The 24,122-nt window shown below is 43.2% G+C and overlaps 1 long non-coding RNA gene across 1 annotated transcript; it reads right to left on the reverse strand.

The window, feature by feature from the left end:
- Positions 1 to 1,244: 1,244 nt before the first annotated feature.
- LOC106887218 lies at positions 1,245 to 23,163 on the reverse strand. Its single transcript, XR_001411826.1, has 6 exons — positions 23,027 to 23,163; positions 22,534 to 22,638; positions 20,311 to 20,435; positions 18,272 to 18,352; positions 15,108 to 15,210; positions 1,245 to 1,393 (listed from the first exon to the last, which is right to left on the reverse strand). It is a non-coding gene; the product is annotated as an uncharacterized LOC106887218 (long non-coding RNA).
- Positions 23,164 to 24,122: the final 959 nt, after the last annotated feature.

A 24,122-nucleotide genomic window follows, 5' to 3' on the forward strand; every position in this document is an offset into this window, starting at 1 on the left:
GGAACATTACAGAGCTCAGGAGAGTTGATCCAGTTGCTGGAGGTGAGTGCTCACCAGGCTGTTCAGGTTAGGTGCTCTTTTTTCTCCAAAGAAATCCCTTATTTAACTAGAGAGAGCCAGATGGAATATCATGTTTATATGCTTGATAGTGTCCAGAGTATAGATCTATCCCTCATTTCCTTGATAACATGTCAAACAACAAAGCAAAGTGGGCCTGAATTTTCTGGACAAAGACAGAAACAATCCCCTGCTCTACAGCTCAGGCACTCCACCACTATTTTTTTCTCAGATTGTTTCCCAATAGCTGTTAAGAATCAACCAATTCTTGTACTACTCTTAGTAATATTTAACCTCATTCTGTAGTACAGGGGCAGATGTTTGCCACTCTACTGTCTTCCTGTGACCCAGCTATTAGAGGGACTCCCCAAGACCCAGGAACAAGGCCACAGGAATCACACACCACATCCCTAGAGCAAGAGGGGCATCTCCACAGCATCTCTGTACCCTGTGTACCAGGGAACATGCTAAGGCCAGTATTTGAGCAAGGAAGCCAAATATTTATGTAGCACACAGAACAGGGACACTCTCTGATACAGCCAGTCCCCGCCACCCTTTGTACCAGGGAACATTACATACACGTGCATATACTCTCTGTGTGTGTGTGTGTGTGTGTACACCCACACATGTATCGTGCCCAACATGCTAAGGCCAGTATTTGAGCAAGGAAGCCACATATTTATGTAGCACACAGAACAGGGACACTCTCTGATACAGCCAGTCCCCACCTTCCTCTGACCACAAGATACTACAGCACCTTTCCAGTCACTTTTATTAACCTTCTGCTTTGTATTTTTTACCTTCTGTTGAGGCCAGGAATCGTCCTCTTCCGCACTCTTCTCCCAGGTTTTTCCTCCTGGTGCATTTCAACAGCCCATGTTCTCGTTCCAGGCTCTCATCCAGAATCCATTTGATGCTCATTTTGGGTTTGGGAAGCGCCTGGAAAGACAAGGCACAGTGTGTACTCAGAGGATGATTTTACTGCATTTGCAAGCAACACCAACAGTGCTAAAGTGTGGGATTGCCACTTACTTACACGGGACATCCAGAATCCATTTGATGCTCATTTTGGGTTTGGGAAGCGCCTGGAAAGACAAGGCACAGTGTGTACTCAGAGGATGATTTTACTGCATTTGCAAGCAACACCAACAGTGCTAAAGTTTGGGATTGCCACTTACTTACACGGGATTTCAGGGAGACACCACCATTGCTCTCGTACCACCGGTGCCCCAGAAGAAGGTGGGGACCATGTCACCTCTCCCTTTGCCTTTCCACCCTGTTACACCCTTAGGTCAACACCTCCCAGGTCTGGTGGCGTTGTCACACGATATTCCACCTGGTTTAAGAAAGATTATTCTTTCAAAATGGCTCAATTTGTAATAATATCAACTTAACAGAAGGTCGGACTAGATGACCTTTGGAGGTCCCTTCCAGCCTGGGCAATTCTAAGATTCTATGAAATTACGCCTCCATGAACTTCACAGTTAGAGATCAAAGGTAACATCCAAATTTTAAATGAGGAAAAAAAACCCAGAATCTGGCTGACTTAAAAGAGTAAGTCTCTTGCCTATTACTTCATTCCAGCAAATGTCGTAACTTACTCATTGGATCTTAACACCAGTCTTTTGGGATGCCAAGTGCAAGTCAACTTCCTCTCCCTTTTCCAGATGTTTCCATCTAGACATAAACACTGTGAGTGGCACAGCGAAAGGTGCTCCCACGTCCCTGGGTTCAGGTGGACAACCCATGCCTCACGTCTCAGTGATGGGGCAGTAACTCCCTTAGGGGATGGTATGGACTGCACAAACTCAACCCTTTGATGAAGAAGGTCTTCCTTGTGGGAAGACCAATGTCTTGCACCCGTAAGGGAACTGTGCAGAGCAGCAGGACAGGGACAGTGCTCCAGGGCTCTCGGGCTTTGCCCACCAGCCTCTCAGCCAAGGGGTGAGGCTGCCCAGGAGCTCACCAACCACCTTCAAGGGACCAGTGGGAATCTTCTCTGTGCGCCTCTCCACACCCCTATTCATACTGCTGTGAGTCAGGTGAGTCAACTCACCCACGTGGCAGATAACAAAAGTGGGCAAAAGCTTATATATTGCGCACCCAGAAGTGGATAAACACCATTTACTGGAGCTTAATCACAAAAGCCACCGCTACCCACTGTCCTCTTGATGCACAGAGACAGGCCAACGAGCTGAACCTGCAATGGCAGAGAAAGAAAAGCAGCAGCACAATTAAAAGCCTCTGTTACCCCTCATCACTGAACGGGAGGAGCTTACAGACAAGTTTCATTTGCCTGTAACTTGCAGAAGCCTGGACCCCCGACTCGGCCCTTCTGCCAGTCAGGTGAGACACGCTGAAGACACCCCAGACCCAGCTGCCATTGGCTTCTGTGGCACAAGATGAGGTCCTTTGTTAATGTCATACAAAACACCGTGCTTCTGATTAAAATGAATCCTCTCAGCCTCTCAGAGAAACACCCCTGACCTCCTCTCCTGAAGGAACTGCCGTACGGAAAGCCAGGAGAACAAAAGCAGCTTTCCAAAGGAAGCTGGGCAGCCATCAGACAAGCCCGTGGATCAGACACTGATGAAATCACCAAGCTCCACGAGCTGCTCGTGCCATTTATCTCAGCTGCTAGTTAATTTTTAACCAGCATTTCCCCTGTCCCTTGCCAAGCAGTTGGCAAACGCGCTGCAGAAGAGCTGCGTGTGCTCCACCAGCAAACATCCAAGCAGCATTTCAAAGTGGATGTAATAAATGGAGTTCCTGCTCCAAGCACGAGCTGTTGCTTCAAACCCTATTTCTCCTGAACTTGAAAAGGAACAAACTCTTTTGCCTACATCAAAGAAGTGAAATGCAACATCCCTTCCTTCTCCACCATACTCAGCTTTTTTTCTTTCCAACCTGGGTACAACTTGTCATTCCTATCTCCTACACAAAGAGCTCTACAAGGCTTCAAAGCAGATTCTTTGGTTAAAGAACAGCTACCAGCATCCAAAGTTTGTGCAAAGTGCATTTGCACCACGACTAAAGCAGGGCAGCACCAGGGCAAGGCAAAGGGAGGGCTCCTGCAGACTCACCTTCCAGCACATCCCAGTTCTGCTGCGGAGCTTCCCACCCAGCCCCCAGTGACACCAACCTCCCAAAAGCTCCTCAACAGACCCACCAGGAACTTTATAAGGCTTCAGTTAGGGCTTGCACGCACTCACCATGGCACAGCATGTCGGGGTACAGCCCCCATCCTCTGCACAGGTGGTTCCTCTCCCCCTCTTTCTCCTCCTCACACAGCTCCCAAAGTTTCCCAACTGCACTTTTCCTCTTACTCTTCAGTTTGTTCCAGGACCCCAACTTTTTTCTCTCCATCTTCCAGGGCTGGGTTGCTGCTGTGGTCTCGAGCTTTTGATGAAAACCAGGCTACCAAAGCCCTTATCCTCAGCTGCATGCTTTTAAGTTTAGCCCCCCCCCTCAACCAGGCAGATTCAGGTCAGGTATAAAGCACTGCACCTGGCGGCGTTTGCCAGCTCCTACCCAAACAATAATAAAGTTTCTTTGCCTCGGGACCTGCTGAACCCAAAGACTGTTTTCTCTGGCAGGAGAGGCCAATTTACTCCTCAAGATAAACATTAAGCAAACAGGAATTTTTTTTACTTTAGGAACCAAGAAGCCAAAAGTTTTTCCTGCAGCCATAGTCACACCCCTCCTGCCTGCAACACCGAGCTATTTTTAAAAAAATTAATTCCTGTGGTATTTTCCTAATAGCCGTAAAGCAGTGGGGCATTCTGAGAGACACACATTGCTATTATTACTCTCTCTACGCCTCATGACTATGACCTTCCAAATTCAGAAAGATTAGCCAGCTGTCAAGAGACAAAAAGGAACAAAATTCTTCTCTTTGTGACCTTTCCTCTGGCGATTGTTTTCCCGGGGCAGCAGCTCAGAGCTGGCAGGGAACCACATTTTAGTTCCTGTCCTAAGACTTCACCACATCTTGGAAATGTCCAAGTCCTGAGTGTTGCAACTCCTGTTTACTTAAAAAAAAAAAAAAACAGGAAAGGAAAAGCTTGTACCTCTTGCCAATGTTTCAACAAGCAAAAACAGTGAACCCAGACCCAAGTGAAGTGCCCATCCAGGTAATAATGACACTTTCTATACCTGAAAAAACAACATTAGTAACTTAAAACAACCAAGGGGCACCAACATCACCCATTCCAACAATCATACCGTTTCCTTCATCTCAGGAGATGACAAGTAAATTGAGTTTGTGATTTTGCTAGTAATTCTAATAAAAGCACAAAGTCCACAGCACATTCTGATACAGACCCACACCAGCCTGAGGACCTCTTGTTAAAATAGCATTCAGAAACACAGAGCTGTTCTCCTCTGTACTTGTTCCCTGGTTTAAAATACAGAACATTTTTTCTAAGACTGTGTGAAGATAAACAAGGATTAAAAATAGGGCAAATATCTCCTTCCCTCGATTTCATTGAACCCTCATTAAACTCCTCAGGAAGCGAGGTCAGAGCCCATCTATTTTCTATTCACACACACAATTTCTTTCTGCCTGCCCACGATCCATCCTGCCGAGAGCCCTCCCAACCAACCAACCTTCCACTCCCAGCTCCTGACCCCGTTCCTTTCCTCCTGTCCTCTTATTTCCCAGCCTTCTGGCCATCTCCTAATGGTGAAATAAGCTTTTTACTGTCTGAGCCAAGAGAAGAGGCAGTGGCAACATGCCCTTATGAAGAAGAAACTGCCTCTTGCCATGTTTTCTACCTGGCAGAGCAAGCCTGCAGCTGTCTGTCCTCCTCACCCCAACCCTCTCTGTTGGTGGTGCCCTCAGCAAGGCTTGTAGGGCCAGGAGATGTGGCAAAGCTCCGGAGCAGCCCCTCGTGGTTCCAGTTTGCATCTTGTCACACTGCCCCTGCTACTCCAAATGCACCCTGAGCAAAAGCCTCTTCCAAGTCCAAGCCTACCCGACTGACACACGACGGGTCCAGCAGCTGGTAACAGTGGAGTTTGAATTTTAAAACATTTCCCCACCATGTTCATGTTCTTTTTCCTTCAACTTGATGAGTCCAGCTTCAAACTGTCTCCTAGAGAGGACACAGCAAAATAAGATACCATGAGATGTATTCGGGTCACAGCTTCACTCCCTGCTACTGACTTCAGCAGGACTAAGCTTGGTGTTACTGCTCTGCTACCAAAGTACATTTACATAAACTCAACTGATAACAAAGTTATAACCAAGGTCTTAGTTCCAAAGGTTCTATGCTGGTTTTCCACCAGCTGATTTTCCATACCGTGAATTCCAGCATCAGTCATTTACTCAGAAATAATAATTTAATTCTCAAAATTCACTACGCTTCCTCGGCATCAAACTTAATGAAAAAACAGGTGATGGGCTGCAGAGCTCTCTAAAGCTGAGCTGAATGAGTGTGTACCAGAACTGCTGTGTGAGAAAATAACACACAAAAACTTAGCAACAACTTCTGGCAAATTTCAGAGGGCAAAAGGTAAGCACTTCATTCAACAAAAAAAGAGTAAAATCCCAAGAGAAAAAAAGCTAAGCATTTTTTTCTCCAGTCAATAATGCTCCCAGTAGCTTATCTACATTTCTAGACTCTTTATTTGCTCTCCCAGACACTAGAAACAAAAAAAATAAAATCAACTTTCACCCTCCTCTGAACAAGCTACAGTGAAGTGCAACAGATGACAAGCTGCCATTAGCAGGCAGCCCATTCCAATGCTGCACTTTTATTTATATAGGAGCAAAAACACACATACGTAGGTATTTTTAATAGATGTATAACATATATCTATTTAAAAAAATTTGCCTATTTATGCATTCAGGTAAAACATGTAACAGGGGTTGCCTGAGAAGTGCTGCCAAGGCTGGTCAGTGGTGGGAAGGCAGGACCTCCCAAACCCCTCCCTGGGGCTTGCTGGGCACTACCAAAGAAGGAACAACCTCCCCCAGTGCCAGTTTTCCCCCATTTCACAGGTGCAAACCCTCAGCAGTTTGTCGGGCTCTGCTCGTTACAACAAAAGCTTTCAGTCTCCTGACATTTCAAAAGGGTTCAAAGAAACACAGCAAGAGCTGGTTAAAAATACCACGTGCAGTGTGTGTACACACCCACCCCACTCTGAGCCAAGATCACAGAAAGCAAAGTTTGTGCAGCCTGATAGCTCATCCTGCCCCCTTCTCCCGTGGGACTCCTCCAAAACAACATCTGCCCTGTTGCCTTGCCTGCTGTGCTTTGAAAGCCCCGGGTGACCCCCTCCTGGCAGCAGGCATGCAGACTGTGCCCCTTCATACACCCATAAGGTGACCCCAGGCATGCAGACTGTGCCCCTTCATACACCCATACTGTGCCTGGCATGGAGGCTCTGGGCCAAGCTGGGCACCTCCAGGTGGTACCTGATGTAAACAGAGGCTGGGGAGCTCATGCTGCAGTGCTTTCCCTGACCTTCTGCCAGAAGCTTTGCTTCAGCTAATTTGAAACTCTCTTGAGAGACCACCCAAAACGTCTTTGTACAGTTCAGGTTGTGTCTTAATCATGGAATGGTTTGGGTTGGAAGGGACTTTAGAGACCAATGACCTGCCCTGGGCAGGGTCACCTCCCACCAGAGAAAGATCATTGACCTGCCCTGGGCAGGAACACCTCCCACCAGAGCACGTTGCTCAAAGCCCCATCCAGCCTGGCCTTCAACCCCTCCAGGGATGGGGCATCAACAACTTCCCTGGGCAACCTGTTCCAGTGTCTCACCACCCTCAAAAGGAAGAATTTCCTCCAAATATCTAATCTAAATCTCCCCTCTTTCAGTTTAAAACCATTACCCCTCATCCTATTGCTCCACTCCCTGATAAAGAGTCCCCCCCTATCTCTCCTGTAGCCCCCTTCAGGTACTGGAAGGCCACAATAAGGTCTCCCTGGAGCCTTTTCTTCTCCAGGCTGAACAACCCCAACTCTCTCAGCCTTTCCTCCCCATAGGAGAGGTGCTCCAGCCCTCTGATCACCTTCATGGCCCTCTGCGTTGCTAGACCCTTTCTGAAATTGCAATGAGATAAGGCTCGTCGCACCGTTTCATCCCTCACTCCATTCCCAGACGTCAGGTCACAGCTGCCTGCCTGCTTTGTGCATGGCACAGACAACACCCCCTGCCACTGCTTCTATGGCAAATTTGAATGTCAGGGGGCTTAATCACCCCCAAAGCCCACTGCCACACCAGGCAGTTACAGCCTTCTCTCCCCTCCCAGCCCGTGATCAATCTATTTCCCACAGCCTGGGGGAATCGGAGGCAGGGGCTGCCTCAGGGAGTAGGAAAAATGATGAAAAAAACCAAAGGATAAATCACAACATCCAGGTAATGCAGGTAAACCACCACCACCACCAGTATTCTAGCTCTTCGCTGGGCAAATTCCATATCCCACATTTCCCCTAACAGTTACGCGGTGGCATTTAAGATTAAAAAAAAAATAATATAAACTCTTCTCACCAATCCTACTGTATAAAATGAGCAGTCAGGCAGTGAGGAGGCTTCCTGCCTGACAGCTCTGCCGTATTCTGTGTGTCAGAATATTCTGACAGGGTGCCAAAGCCTGACAGCAGCCCTGGATTATTGCCTTTTAGCAATGCCTCCAGGCTGCTCTTCCTACCACCCGACTCATCACCCTCCCACTGTGAGCATCAGCACGCTCTGAACGCCAAACAGCAGGTTTTTTTGGGTTCACACTACCTTTGTGTTGGTGAAAAAGTGGTGCCCCAGAGCGGCAGGAGAGGAGGCATCGGGCTCTCAGACTAGAAAACATCTCAAGAATTGATGGAGAAAACCCTCTGCTTTTGACAAGTCAATAGTGCCCAAATAGGTGGTGCTATAATAATTAATAAACGTTGATAGTGGGCTACAGTGACCCGTGAGAGATCTGAAACTCGACGCTGTATGAACAGGGAGATTTCTACTTAGGGGAATCCCACCTATTATTTCCTTAAACAGACAAAACCCCTGAAACTGTTTGAATCTCTTCTTTAGGATATTTTTCATCTGAACAGATTCCTTCCAAAGAAACAGTGTGCTATAAAAAAAATGACTTAATCCTTCAATACCCTCCTGACAGTGATTCTCTGCAATCATCCAAAAGAAACTTGCCCCTTGGATGAATTCAGCGTAGGCTGCTGACAGCACTGACAGCATTGCTCTCTCTATTCAGCATTATAAAACTGTTTGTCTCCCAAGTGTAAGAGTTTCATTTCAGGTCCTGCCAAGGCTAATAAACAGGATAAATACTCTCCTTGCTCATGGCCTACTGGGAGCTCTCTTAAGCACCTCAAGTTTGCTACATAATACCTAAGGAAACACGGCAATCAACATCTTATAGGCTAAATTATGTCAGCCTTCAGGATGCAAGCAGGGTTTGACTTCAGCTACTCTGTTCTTACCCTCCTCTGATACTGAAAAGAAGTGATCGTCTGTGACTCTGAGACACTTTGATTCACAACACTAGAAAAAAAGAAATCAGTATTTCTTACAGGGATTGCTGTGAGCAGAGCTTTAGAACAAGAGCTGTCACACCAACCTCCTCCATGAAAAGTTAAGTGCCAGGAAATGAGAAGGAGAGTGAGAGAGAGAATGAGAGAGAATAAGAGATATTGAGAGAGACCACCACCACCAACAGATCCATTTTAATAATTTTCTTTCTCGGAATATCTTCCCTAAGAATCACCTTTTTCCCCTTAAAAAAGGATATATCTTTAATAACAACTTTATCAGTATTTATTTTTGTTATCACTTTGCCAGCAAAACTCTGGGCCACTTTGAATAGTTAATCTTTTCTCCAAACAAACTCATAATTTTATATTTATTTCATAGTGGTTGGCCTGGAATGAATATGTGCCTTGATAAAGTGCAATGACGTTTCGATGAAATGTAACTACTGTACATTTGATTTGGCAAAAAGGTGGAATCTCCTTCTGTTTATAATTCAGAAATCTACATACTCCTTAAAATGTCTTGGTTACTCAATTAAGTTCATCAGGAAAGAGAAGCCATTCATGGAAACACACTGTTAAACCCAGAGCAGAAAATTCACACCTGAGGACACAAACCTCCCCATGCACAAAAAGACAATGTGAGTTTATCTTGGTTGGGCTGGATCTGTAGAGCTTGTGTCAATCTGCAAAGTTTCACTGTCAGCACAGCTACTGCTGTCTGCACTACCAAGGCAGAACAGACTAATTAAGTCTAGTTAACTCTGAATCCTGCCCCCAATGTGTCCAACAAACCTCCAGACAGTTAAGGAAAAATTTGCCCATTTTCATTTTCAGCAACAGTACATGCTATTGAGACTTGTCAGAGGTGCTGACATCTAAATATGCTTCACAAACTTCTGAGTTTTGACTGCTGCTTCACTGTATTTCCTGAATGCATTATGCCTGCAATTTTCTCCCTCTGGATCACACAGCTCATCCGTGTCAAAATAAATTTATCACTTATTAATTTCCACTTTTCTGCTTGGCAGTTACTCCACACCTCCAGCAGCCAAGGGCAATGCAATGGCAGGGCACCAGGTCCCTAATCCAGCATCACAGAGGAGGTCACAGCATATCCTCCATCTGCAGTGGGCACACTTGGCACTCCTCTGGCTGCAGGTTTCTGGCAAAAGATAAATCAGATACCTGGCTTTGGTTTTGAGAGAGCTCTTCCCCAAGTTCATGGACTAGGGCGTCCACTTCTTTCAATTTAAGGAGAGATGCAGGTTTTTTTGTTCTGCTGTAACTGATGAAGGCTTTTTCCCAAAAAGCATTTCACAGGGAAGTTAAACCTTACATAGAAAACATTTCATAAATGCTGAAAAGCTGTCACCTTTGATAATTCACTTTTCAAGAGAAAACGAAAACCCAAGCATGTTTTAAAGAAGCAAGAGACAATTCTTAAAGGAAACTAAACCCGTGGATCTGACAGAGCAGTGGTACAGAGCTCCATTTCTTGACCATCCATATAAAAAAAAAAAAAAAAATAAATAAATCAAGACATTTTCTAGCGTGGAGTAACTCAATCTCTCACAGGAAAGCTCTCTATTTGACAAAGATTAAAAAAAAATAAATAAATCAAGACATTTTCTAGTGTGGAGTAACTCAATCTCTCACAGGAAAGCTCTCTATTTGATTAAAACCACGGCATCCTGTCTCTCAGCCAAATTAAACTCAATTTTGCTTTAACTGTAACTCTGCTTCACCGTGCCTCCTTGTTACAACCAGAGCGGGTGTATTTTTCCATGAGAAAGTCCTGGCACAACCGCAGAGGAAATGGGCTTGTATCACGTTTCCACCCTAATGCCCTGTTAAAGCAAGAGCTGAGTAAATTAGTCATTTTCATGTTTGGGAAATCAGGTGGCCAGCACCACCACCTCTCTCCCACCCCAACACCATTCGACTCTGCTGCCACTTGCCAGCAGGAAGCACGGCTGCTCTGTCAGCAGGGCACTGCACTCTCTCATTCAGAAGGCCTTAATTTAATTAGGAATATTTTAATGCAGACAAAAGGCAACTAAAAAGCCTGTCAGTCAGCCATTGCATACAGCTTCCCAGCTTCTGTTGAACTCACCACATACCTGCCACTGATACAACATGCAAGTTATCACTCCCCCTGACTGTACAATGCCCATAGCACACAATAAACCACCTCTCCACCCTCACACATTTGCTCGACTCAGTGGCAGCATCTTCTCATCCCCAAACTACTTTAAAAAGGCAGTTGCTTCTTGGAAGTACCTTCTAATGTTCTCAGATTACCAAAAAACTGCCCAACAGACTTCAGGCGTGGTTCTTTTTCAAAAACAGACATACAGGATTCCTTCTGTAGCATGACCATGAAAGAGGGTTAAAACCTTGGATACCTGGTGAAAACAACTGATATCTTTTTCCCCAAAATCTAGGGTAGCAGGGGTTAGCAGTGTTAGACAAAGAGCTCTGCTACGTCTACACCCTTCATTCCTGATCCTCAAAGGCAGGCACTCCAGGGGGACCACTGGTGTAGAAGACAACTGTCAGCAGTTCCAGCAAACCTGCACGTGAACATCTCAGAGCTGAGAAACACTCCTCAAGCCAGACAGGCCAAATGTCACACCAGACCCAGGGATTTTTGGAAGCCCCACCTCAGGGAACTCTCCAAGCTACTTGCCTACGAGCCCTTTAGGTTGCAGAGTGCCAACAGGGTCTAACAGCACTGACGCTAGATTAACATACAGGATCTAATGCTGTGACCATTACAATGGCAGCTGTTGGGTTTATATTTTTTAGGCATCGTAACAAGCAGATAAATGTTTAGTTTTGGATCCCCACACAAACCACGGGGTGATTTCTCTGCACACAAACCACGATACTGATGCAGTACTAAGGCAGACAGTCTTCATAGTCTCCATTTGCTGGAGATACCAGGTACACATTTATCCTAGAAAAAATGAATTCAGTGAAGGCTTTTCAAATATTGGTATTAAATACCTCGAAATGGTAATATATTCATAGACAGTCCTCATAGTCTCCATTTGCTGGAGATACACGTTTATCCTAGAAAGAATGATTCAGTGAAGGCTTTTCAAATATTGCTATTAAATACCTCGAAATGGTAATATATTCATCATTTGAGCTACAACAGCATCCAGAAAACCAATCACAGTTGGACTTTGCCTAAGCATATGGGAAAACATATCCATCTCCCAGACAGCATATGCTCTGAAGAGTCAGTCAAATCAGACACGCACTGCGAAAAAGAAACAAAGTTCTAATGGAGTTAAATGAACAGCCTCAGCTTAGAGGCAGAGGCAGGAATAAACTTTCAGTCTCCCCAAATCAGTTTTGTGCCCACGTGTTCATGTTGCTTCGGTGGCGGTTAAAAGAAGCAGCAGTGAATCGTACCAGCCCCAGCTGAGAAATCCTATGAGAAACAGGATTCTCCCAGCTCACACAAACCTCAGCTCATAGCACAAGAGAAAACCTCAACACTGCTCTTTAACGCCCACTCTAGTGGAGTTTCATGCTCTGCCAGAATGGTGGTATCAAATGACAAACTACCTTATCATCCCATCGGCTCGCGCTGGAAAACACTCCCTGAAATGCAGTCAAGAAACATCATAAATGCACGCACCCAGAAGTTGTAAAAATAATAACCCCGGGAAACAAAAAAAAAAAAAAGGAGACAACAATAGCAGAATTCATGGCAGGAGCAGCAGTGTATGAGAACAGTGACAGAAAATCAAGTCCTAACAACGTCCAGAAGTCATGCAGAACAAACATGACTGCTATCACTGTATCGTACAGCAGGAAAGACAGACAAATCAAACAGGGAGCACACACAGTCAAGTTCCCTCCTACAGTTCCGTAGGGAAGTTTCTGGCCAAAACAACTTTCTTTACTACCAGCTTCAGGATCTCACCTCAGTGTTCATTCAGGGGCAGATCAGATCCAAATGGGTTTTTATCTAACTGACAACTTTTTACTCACTGTGAATCCTAGTAAAGGACACATGGAATGAGACACATTCAGAAAAAACCCAGTTTGAATTGCTTCGTTTTTCTTTTCTCCTTCTGGGTCCAAATGTACGTTGCTGCCTTTGGCAAATGCATTTACCTACAGGAGACAGTGACCAGCTTGGTCCTCAGCTAAAAATGCATAATGGTCTTTGCTGAGCAGGACTATGAGATTTGCTCTACTGTTTCAACAGCAGGCTCAGCTGCTACTGTAGATGTAATCATTTTTGCAGCTATTCATGATCAAGCTCACTGCATTAGTGTCAAAAGATATATCCTGTGCTCAATTTTAACTGTTAAGAAATCCTCAGCCTGATCACGGGCTGAGTGAGAATAACCTTTATATCCTCAGAGGTGGTAAAAGGAGAGAGAAGAGAGACAATAACTGGCATGAAACAGAATCTGTGTCACTGGGGAAAACTGGAGACTTGCATCCCCCAGGTTTCTCCAGCTCCAAGCTGAACGCACTGCCACTAGAAGATACTGAAGTCTTGCTTGGTAGTTGTGTACAAATCCCAAAGGCAGAAAGGGAAACAGCAGGATATAAAAGCTGGCCAAAACCAAAACCCCTAAGCATGAAAAAATCAACACAATGCTGCCATCAGTGATACATCTGGTAAACAAGATCTGAAATAGCCCGTGCTTGCAAGAAGGGGGAGCAAAGAAATTGGAAGAGAGAATCTGCTATATCAAATAAATCACTGATTTCTCAGGATATCCATATGTCATGAGTGTGTTATGGTACGCTTGTCGTGTTCAATGACTGCCCACAAGACATAAGAGTATATCTGATAATACTTTCTTTTGCATGAAATGTTCAGCACATCATGCTTTGAATGTCTTCTGAGAAATCAGAGCTGTGGGCCCACTGAATGAAAAAGTGCACCTCAATCACGCATGACTGTGCCCGAGATTTCACAGCGAGGTCAGACCCACCTGTGGGTCTCTGCAAAGCAAACACCAGCTCCAGTGAAGGCAGTAAACACGTGAATACCTCTTAAACAAATAATTACACTAGCACGGTACCGGGAGAACGGATGCATTCCAGACTTGCACTCAGTTGAGAGTTTCTGGATAACAAATTTGTTCAGCAACACTTGACATTAATCCCTTTGTTCTCTGTACGTATTAAGTTGCTCCCATACCTTTTCTGTAGTTAACAGATAGACTATGGGGACCTGTCACCTGCAAGCACTCTGAAGAAAGCACAATTATTACTCTTTTTTTTAATGTTAAGAAACTTTCCGTGCTGACAGTACATTCTGAATGCCTACACAAACATGCTATTGACTTTGCAGGTCCCCCAGGCTTCCCATAACCCTTCTTTCCCCTCTGAATGGGTCTGAAGTTCAAATTCTTGCAGTAATACCTGAGTGTAACTCCCACCTGCACTGCCAATGTTCTCCAGCCCTGCTGATATCTCAAGAAGTCCACTGGGAGCCTGAAGACTCTGGATCTTCTGGATTAAGTTACAGTAAAGTATTCCTTTTAATTAAGCATAATTTTGTATAATTAATCTGCACAGAAAGCATTAATTTACCTTGTTATCTCAGATTTCTCCAGAGAAAAACTACAGTTCAGATGATCTCCACATCTATTGTTATAAATCATCATACCTTAATAAGGCAGCCTGCAAGTTCAAAGAGCTTCCCCCCCACCACCACATTCTAACCAAAACAGAAATGCTGCCACGTACAGCATGCACACCAATTCCAGCCTTCATTAAAAAAACCAATCTTGCCACGAGCCACCCCGTAGAGCCAATCTGTCAGCATCACCCAGGTTCTCCCTCCACTCACAGCTCCGGTGTTTCGCATGTGTCAGCAGCCCAGGAATCATCAGTAGGAGCCAAGTCAACCACAACCCTAGTGACTAGGCAGTCTAGTTTCCCAGACTCACCCCCCTTTTGGAAAACTGTTCCCTAAAGTCCTGTTCTTATCTATTAAAATCAGGGGTGTCTTCCAGCCTAAGACTGTGCAGGATTTTGCTTGGTGTACTTAGAGACGTGTGACAGAGTGTGTGCAGAGATGCCCATTTGAGCACCAGCTTTTTGGAGAAGTACTCTGCTGTGGCAGCAACTTGGGGATTCATTTCATGCAGCATCACCAGCCCTCACCAGTCCTGCTGCTGCGTTGAGAAAGATGTGGGTTTTCACATAAACAAAAATTAACTTTGGTCTGTGCTGAACTGCTTCTTTGACTAATCAGTCACGAGTTCTGAATAACCCTATCCCATCTTCCCACAAAATAAGTCTGATCTATCTTCTAGGGCACGGTGGCGTAATGAAATTACTGCTCCCTGTAGCAATTTGTGCTCCAAAAAAGCATAGGAATTGCCGTCAATGTGGTCAGTATTTATTCTTACTAGCTGTCATTTGTCCAGGTGAGAGCATCTTTTGGCAGGACTGCATGTGTGAAGCTCATTGCTTTCAGAGAAGGGCACATCCACAGCCTATCATCATCCACAGCCTTGCTGCTATAACACAGGGGCAGCTGCATTAAAAAATGTATAGAAATGGTCTTACCATCGTTATGTGGTCCGGCAAGGGCACCAGTGTATCACAGATCAGCAGGTTCACACTCTTCAGTTCCTTCAGGAAATGGAGTTCCAGTGTTGAGAGGACAATCCTGGAGAAATACAGGGAATAAGAAGTTCAGATTCTCCCTCTTTTCTTCCCCTGCATGAGAGTTTCAAAGTGTCCTTTGATTTGAGAGAGTTTGCCAGTTACAGTTAATTGATATGACATTATGTCTGGAAGTATCCACTTCATAATAATAAAATAAATAATTAAGTTATCCACTTGGAATGAGAGTTAACACAATGTACTAGGCAGACTTTCTAGAAGCACCATCTCTGCTTTCAGGAGTATCCATGCACCTGGGAAGCGAGGCAGGGGGAGCAGGCAGGAAAAACAACCTATATTCATATATGAGGATAAAACTGGGAACGTGCAGGACAGGCCAGAGAAGGAACCAGGGTTAGAGGCTGAGAATTTGGTGAATGATAATTCTTTGCCAAGTCTCAAGATTTTGACTGACTGACTGACAAAGCTGGGTAGAACATCTATTGCACGTAACATCTCTGTCTTCTGCATGCTCATTTGTTTTCACTGACATGACCTTTTCAAACCTTTAATCATCTTGGTAAAAACAGCATAATCTCAGCTTCCTTAAAAATCTGTAATAAAAGATGGCTTTTGGTCCAAATACTGTTTTTTTCTAAATATTCCAAAATGCACTGGGATAATTGTTACTGCTTCACTGCAACCAAAACCAACCCTCTACTGGATGTACCTATGTGTGAGAAATCCCACAGTTTCCCATGCTCCATGATTATCATTAAAAAAATATCACTCAAAGAGTGATATACCAACTCAAAGAGGTGGTAAAAAAAAATAAAAGAAAGAGAGAGGGGAAAAACCACTTCTGAAATGCGTTCTCTACATGTGCACGCATACACAAAACTTACCTACAGAATAATCTTTCAGGAATTTAATTTATTGTTTTGGAAGGTTGTATATGACCAAGGGTTATGAGTCTCTCCTGCAGCAGGACTTTTCTGCCTCTTCTGTGGAGCTCACGCTGAAGGAGGCTGGAGGTGGGGGAGGATGATTACTTACTGTTTTGCACTCTAGGTGGGGATTGACAGGCAGGCTTTCAACATCAGCCAAAAAGTAATCAGCAATTACAAATTGTATCGTGTGATGAAGACCATGCTGTGCACATGTGGAGCGATCTGGCTGCACACCATCTCCTCGCCAAGAGTTAATGAGATAATTTTGCTCCTTGGAGGCTACGCCACTGCTAAATCCAAGAGCAAAGACAGCCTTTCCACAAGCAGTACCTCCCATAGAGCAGGCCCCTGAAACAAAACATGACCTAATTGTAGGCTGCAACTCAACAACTGCGGCCAAGAAAGGCTCCTCCTCTCTCTGACAGTAACTGCTCACAAGTGGGATGTGTAATTTGAACGTGAGCAGCTCCAGGATCTCCGAGCCTACTCTCAAGGCTTCAACATGTCTTTGGTGGGTGGCCTTTCTCCATTGTGTTTTCAATTGTTTTACCCCCTCCTCTTTCCCTCAAAGTACCGTCATTATTATGATCATTATTATTATTATGACTGCTATTCCTTAGCCTGATTAAGGCTCTCTGGCTATGGGAGATATTTTTAATTTTGGTTTAATAAAACAAAACAACACCGCAGCAGAGAACCCTCAGGTCTTTGAGTGGGTTCGGGCAAAGCTTGATGTTTTGATCATCCCTGCTAATTGTTTCTAGCCAGATCAGAATAAAGTATTTAAGGTATTTAGGCCTACGCCTAACTTCAAGCTAGGAGTCATGACGTTATCTTCAAACTGACATCTGACATCTGCATAAGTATCTTGCTGAATCAGTAAACCAGTGCAGGAAAACAACCCTCATGCCTGCTAATATTTGAACTTCTTAAGGCTTCTCACTAAAAAAACCCTCCCCTGAAAATGACATGTGAAATAGGGTCAGCAGAGGCTTCAAGAGGATTTTATAGTCAACCTAAGATTTCACGAGGAAAACAGATACAGGAGACAATTTATTTTTTTTTTAAATCAACTAAATGAAATCAGTAAGGATAAATCCGACCATGAATGCCCCATTTAGGCTTGTTCTATTGCATGAGCAGAATGGGTCATGTGCAAAACAGGTTAACAATTAATACTGGAGGGATGGTTCTGCCAGCATTTCCCACTGACACCATTTACAGACTATATGTAAATCCTAACCCCTACGAGGACAAATTTTCCAAGCTCAAGTCCAAATTTTTAAGTGCTCAGTAGCAACTGTAGGGGTCAGATTTTCAAGAACTTGGGTTCCATGCAGACATTTAATGAAAGGTTCAGATTTTTGCAAGTCCTTGTGTAAGTAATTGGAAACTTCTGAAAACTGGCTGTGTGTTACCAGAAGCAGTTTCTGTTGCATGAAATAACCTTTACTTAATCTGCCTTACACCTAGTAGCACAGACAGAAGTCTGGTATGTTTCTGCCCAAAATCACAAGAGTCCAATGCTGTAATAATCTATCAAGATGTCATACAGCATGAACAGGTGAGGCTGTGCAACACAACAACCCAACAGCAGGTGAACTGTACCCTAACCCTTAGTGTAGCAGGAGAATGGAGTGAACATGCAATTATGGCCACCAACTGGCTGGGACAAGCATTCAGTCCTTTTCATCTGTTCCCTGCATCAGTAATGACAGCCAACTATGCAACAATTTACAGTAAGATGAAGTCCTCCATGCTCCTCAAACTATTGATGACCAACCACGCTCAAAAACTGTGTAGGATATAATGCTTAAGGGCTTCTCCAGCTTGATATTGTTCTCACAATACATGTTTGCCCGTGCTACAAAACAAAACCCTGAAAACACCAAGCCAAAACCTGAGAAAAATTGCTGGGCATGTGTTTTATAACGTGTAACCCAGAACTATTAAATGTTTCTACTGCTTCAACTACAGTAGAAGTTGAAGGTCACAGAAAGAAATTAGTGTCCCATGTGCTAGTGGCAAAGGGTGAGGGAAGGCACATGCTAAGAGCATTATTCATAGATAAGAGTTTCTTAGCAGTCTATCATCCCCCCGTCGTGGTTCTGCAGCAATCTTTCTAAGCTCCTGACTGAAGTTAACAATAGTTATGAAAAGTTCAGAAACTCTTACCTTTTACAGCATGTTCATCAACGGATCTAAGCTCCAGTTCCCGCATTTATTCTGGGTTCAGTCATCAGTTCCTTATAAAGACTTAAAATAAACAAACAAACAGTTAAGGGTCTGCAGTCTAAAGGACTAATGCCTCTTCTCATTTTCCTAGACTCATCTCACCTCGACTGTGTGCATACATAAAATATTATTTTTAGATAAAGAGATAGATAACATCAGCTGCACTATATGTACCTGCTAAAGGCTTCTCAGTGCTCTTGGCAAATTCAGACCTGTCGCCTTGGAGGATGAAAAGTCTAGTTGGGGGCCACTTGTCATGGGAATTGGAGAAGGGTTGGAGCTGCAATGGAATCTGGCTTTGGAAAAACTCCAGGAGAGCCAGGCCTGCCCTATACACTTCCTTAGGGGACCAGGGATACCCAACTCTGCTTCTAGGAAGACCTCTCCATGCCTGGGAGAAAGGGTGGTCCTGGCTTTGCAAGACTGGCAGAGGTGATGTGGTGAGTTTTCCTGGATAATCAGTTCTCTTTCTGCAGTTTGGCATGCCCTCTCCTTCCTTGGGGACACACACATATATGCAGGTAAGGTCTAAAAGTGAGGAGTACTCCGTTTACATACCTATTTGTATTTCCAGAAGACCCAAAGACAAAGCACTTTCAGTGCTCTGTAACCAGCAAAATTTCCATCTGCCAGAACACTGACATTCTGGTTTGTAACATGGCATCACAGTGACCAGACTGTCACAGCCAGAGTATGGTATTTATTCAGCCTTAATTACTTCCAGTTCTCAGCAAGTTTGCTGAGCATGTGAGATCTGTTCTAATGCAAGCTTAACAGGATTCATCCAGTCCTGGATTCACACGGAGGAGTATTACAGAGAAGAGACAAAATTAAAAGAAGCTTGAATAAACTGGAAAGTGAAGGAAGGCTGAGGTTCCTTTTTTCTTTTGGCATTCCCCAGATGACCACCAGAAACACAGGATATCTTCAAGTTCAGTATGAGAAATTCCTAATACCCATATGTTTAGATTATTTGCTACTGTGACCATTAATTACACAACTTTTATGTGCAGCACATATAGTAGGGCTGCTTGACTTTTTTCACTGCCTGTTCTTTTCCTGCTACTTCACAAAGAAAAAAAAACCAAACCAAAAAAAACCCCAACAAAAAACCAACCCAGCTGGAAATTAAAAAAAGCAGCCACCTTGTCTTTGCCACAACGGGAGGTGACGGCTCACGCCACCGTGTCAGGATGTGATAACCCAGGAGCAGCCCCAGTATGAGGGACGTTGGTGCTCCTGTAACGAGCAGTGAGCAAGAGGCAGCAGTCTGAAGCACAGCCCTAGGTGTCTGTTATTCTACTTTGCCAGGAAAAAGTAATTAGAGAATAACTCCCTGCTGCCTTCAACTGTCTCCTGCCACCTCCACTGGTTCTCATCCATCATCGTGAAGACCTCTCTCGGTGATTCTTTTATGAGAGGGCTGCCTTTCCAAGGGAGGCACTGGGAGGAATTTTCCACTCTTCCCTCCCTCCCCCTTTGCACGGCAGCAATCTCATCTCATTACAAGCCAGGATCCTAACGTCAGTGGCTTCAGGCATCTGCTAATAAGGAACAAGCAGTTTCCAGGACCAGGAGACACAACAAGTGCATTAAAAAAACTCTTCTGAGAAAGAAAAGCCATCACATGTTTCCGATAGGGAAGGTGAGCAGAAGGTAAGGCCCCGTGAAAAGTTGAATGAAATCCTGGAGGGAGAGCCTGTAAAGTACACAGTGAAAACACTATCAGGGAGGATGAAAGAGAGCAAAGAATCCTGGGCAAATACTGGTTTACGTACAGGACATTAAGAAGAAACGTAGGGCAAATATACATTTGCACATACAGTACCAGGAGGCACAAAGCATTTCAAAAGGAGTGAGGATATTCAGAACAACTGAGCTCAGATACATTGCACTGGCTCCTAACTTCCCATTTTGCTGTTTTCTCCTTCAAAAGTAATTGTAAAGTTTCTCTCTGCATGAATGGCAAGAAGACTCACCTTTTTTAGTAAAGCACTGAGATTCGTGTGTGTGTGCACGCACTACGTGTCTATACAAACATCACAAAGGAGAAATTTTCTTTATTCCAATTCCTTTGAGCTATTCTAGCTAGGTTCAGAGGATCCTGCAAAAAAAGATGGAAGTTTTTAAGAGCCGTGTCAGTTTAAAGAAAGCTGTTTGCTAACTATGTTGTTCTAGTTATAAATATATATTTTATATATAGAGAGAGCATATAGTTAATACGCTAAACTAAACTCTCTATGTTTATTCTTCCAGGTACATGTTGTAAATGGGGCATCTTTCCAGACCTGGGGTAGGAGTGTCCCAGTTGCTGAAGAGCTGCCACCAGAGCATTCTGAACTGGTTCTACACTTAGGACATGTAATACTCTAGAAAGCCACTAAGTTCCTCTCCTGATGACATCATCCTACATCCCATGTCACCCATCTCTCTGAGGCTGGAGAAACAACGCTGCTTGAAGAAACAGCTTTGCTTGAAACAATGACTTTAAAATCAGAGATATCAGCTCATTCAAATTTTGAAGGGTTTGAGAAAAGTTGCATTTAGGGTAGGAACTGAACCGAGGCAAATCAAATAAATTGACACAATGGGAAGAAAGTCAACCCTTTTGTGGAAGCTGAATGTTGTCTGCTTGCTAAAAGTATGTTTCTGAAACTCCAGGTTTGTACAATACTTTTAAATTAACAATTATAATTACACAGCACAAGATAGCCTGTTTTACTCTTGCCCTCACTGGTGCCAGAACTATGCACTAATCTCCCAAACAAGATAAAGTTCTCTCTATGGATGTGATGGGAAAAAAAAGTACAGCTCTGACTTGTTTTGAGTCAGCTAACTGTGAGAGTGTCAATTAAGAAAAGATTAAGGCTAAAATCCTGCCTTTCAACAGCTGTTAGAACATGTCAGGAATACCCAGAGGATGAATGTATTCAATTTGTGTAAGAACAACGACAGTCAGAAACCATGGAAAACTGAGTAATAGCAGGGTATCACACGCTAATTTATCTAAAATGATGACTACTAGCAAAGGCTAAATATCACAATCGACTCCGTGACATTTAGTTCCAAAATTCTGGTCTAGATTTATCTCTATTAATACAAATGATTTGTTCCTTATCAAGTCTTTTTAATTAATAGAGATCTGAAGTGGAGAAAAGGTGGATGGAAGAGAGATCTATCCAAAAAGCTTGACAGTTCCTAGCTTGTGGTATTTTAGTGTAGCGTATCAACACGTCAGTGACGTTACACCCCCTGCTGCTATCCCTTCATTCAGGCCCCAGTGCCTGGATTTCCCTGTTGAGAAGCTGGGAGAAAACTGTTAGGGAAAAAATTCAGTGTTTTATGACTGCTGAGGCAGGCGGAGTTGATATGCCCTTAATAAACCACAGCAGGACCCAAAAGCACTATGTACATTGATCTACTTCTCCTCTTCTACATATAACTTCCATGCATCAACACAAAGTCACTTGAATTGCTAGAAGAGAAAAGAGAACTGAAAATAAAAAGAAAAAAACCTTTCTTATGCTCTGACCTTCGCTTTCTACAAGACTAGGATTTTATTGCTGGTATTCTAGGGTTGTAAAGCCTAGTTTTTGGTTAATACAGAAGGTGCTAATCTTGATCAACGTTAAAAAAATATCTAAGTATTGTAGTCATCAAAAATACATCAAATTTTATTATGGCCTGACTGCACAAAAGTGTTTATTGTGCACTATTAACATGATTGCTGGATGTAGCTAATCACAATTTATAACAAGCTTTGTAAAAGGAGGGCTTCTTCATTACTAACACTATATTATTGATAGATGCTGTGAATTGTTTGTAAGAATGCTGAAACTCATTCATTAATAGCACTTGCTAGTGAAAGGATTGTTTAAAAAATTAGTGATGGAAAACTCACGTTGTCACTTATCTTTGGATTCCCAAGAAAACAGATTGCTCCCAGGAAAGAAGTACTTAGTGTCTGCATTGTCCTCATACACACACATTTTAAGTGGCCACAGTACTCACTAGATTTCTTTTTCCTATGATGAGTAAAATGAAGAAGAGTTATTAGCCTCATTTTAACGAGGGGGACTGAGTGACCAAGATTATGCAAGACATATCAAAAGTTTGTAGCAAGGCAAGAAATAATAGTCAAATAACACAAGCTACTGCCATAATCACCTAATTTCTTAAAAACCCACAACTATTCCATGTACCTGTTCTGTACTCACAGGACTTTTACTCCTTTGGCCAGCTCAGCTGGCAAGAGCTGATACCACCAGATGCTTTGACTCTCTAAAGTGATGTAATGCCAGATAACCCTGGATAGACAAAGAGACAAATTCAATACAGTTTCAGGTAGGAAATACTAATTAAGAGAGTGATCTACAAGTTTCCTCTGGACTGTTCCCACTGAATATAATGATTACCAGACTGATATCTGAGTTGTTCTACTCTCTATTCTTTCACACAGATTCCTGGGTCTGGAAACTTAGTGTCTATGCATTATAGAATATAGCTCCCTAAGCACATAAGAACTTATTACTTAGGAAGTAAAATATATGAATTACAAGAATACATGCACTGGAGTCTCTCTACCTTTATGTGCAAGACCACCACCAGAGCTTAGTCTGAACATGGATTATATTATGGTTAAACACATTTCAGGAAAAAGCTTTACAAGAAATACTTACAAATTACTCTACTTACAAAGTACTCTACTGATGCTATTTTCTGGGCCAGATTCTTTAAATTCTGCTTAATGCTGGTTTATGAAATGCTGATGTAGTAAGACAGCCACACTTTAATATTGAACTATGGTCAACCACGTGCTTATGGTAGCACAAGATGAATTTTTCATCCTAAATGGACTGAGTGACCAAGATTATGCAAGACATATCAAAAGTTTGTAGCAAGGCAAGAAATAATAGTCAAATAACACAAGCTACTGCCATAATCACCTAATTTCTTAAAAACCCACAACTATTCCATGTACCTGTTCTGTACTCACAGGACTTTTACTCCTTTGGCCAGCTCAGCTGGCAAGAGCTGATACCACCAGATGCTTTGACTCTCTAAAGTGATGTAATGCCAGATAACCCTAGATAGACAAAGAGACACATTAAATACGGTTTCAGGTAGGAAATACTAATTACGAGAGTGATCTACAAGTTTCCTCTGGACTGTTCCCACTGAATATAATGATTACCAGACTGATACCTGAGTTGCTCTACTCTCTATTCTTTCACACAGATTCCTGGGTCTGGAAACTTAGTGTCTATGCATTATAGAATATAGCTCCCTATAGAACTTATTACCATAAGAACTTATTACCTGGAAAGTAAAATATATGAATTACAAGAATACATGCACTGGAGTCTCTCTACCTTTATGTGCAAGACCACCACCAGAGCTTAGTCTGAACATGGATTATATTATGGTTAAACACATTTCAGGAAAAAGCTTTACAAGAAATACTCACAAATTGATTCAGAAGTAATAGTACTCCACTGATGCTATTTTCTGGGCCAGATTCTTTAAATTCTGCTTAATGCTGGTTTATGAAATGCTGATGTAGTAAGACAGCCACACTTTAATATTGAACTATGGTCAACCACGTGCTTATGGTAGCACAAGATGAATTTTTCATCCTAAATGAATGGAATACAGACTCTGTAGTCATAAAACACAAACTGTCCAAGAGGTATTTTGGTGCTACTATTTAAAAGGCACCACCAGCAGCAAACTTCAAACTTCATGGTTACATACAAGGCAAATAAAACACTATTTCCAAGACAAAATGCAG

This window comes from Calidris pugnax, unplaced genomic scaffold, assembly GCF_001431845.1.
Source record: "Calidris pugnax isolate Ruff unplaced genomic scaffold, ASM143184v1 scaffold34, whole genome shotgun sequence".
Taxonomy (NCBI): domain Eukaryota; kingdom Metazoa; phylum Chordata; class Aves; order Charadriiformes; family Scolopacidae; genus Calidris; species Calidris pugnax.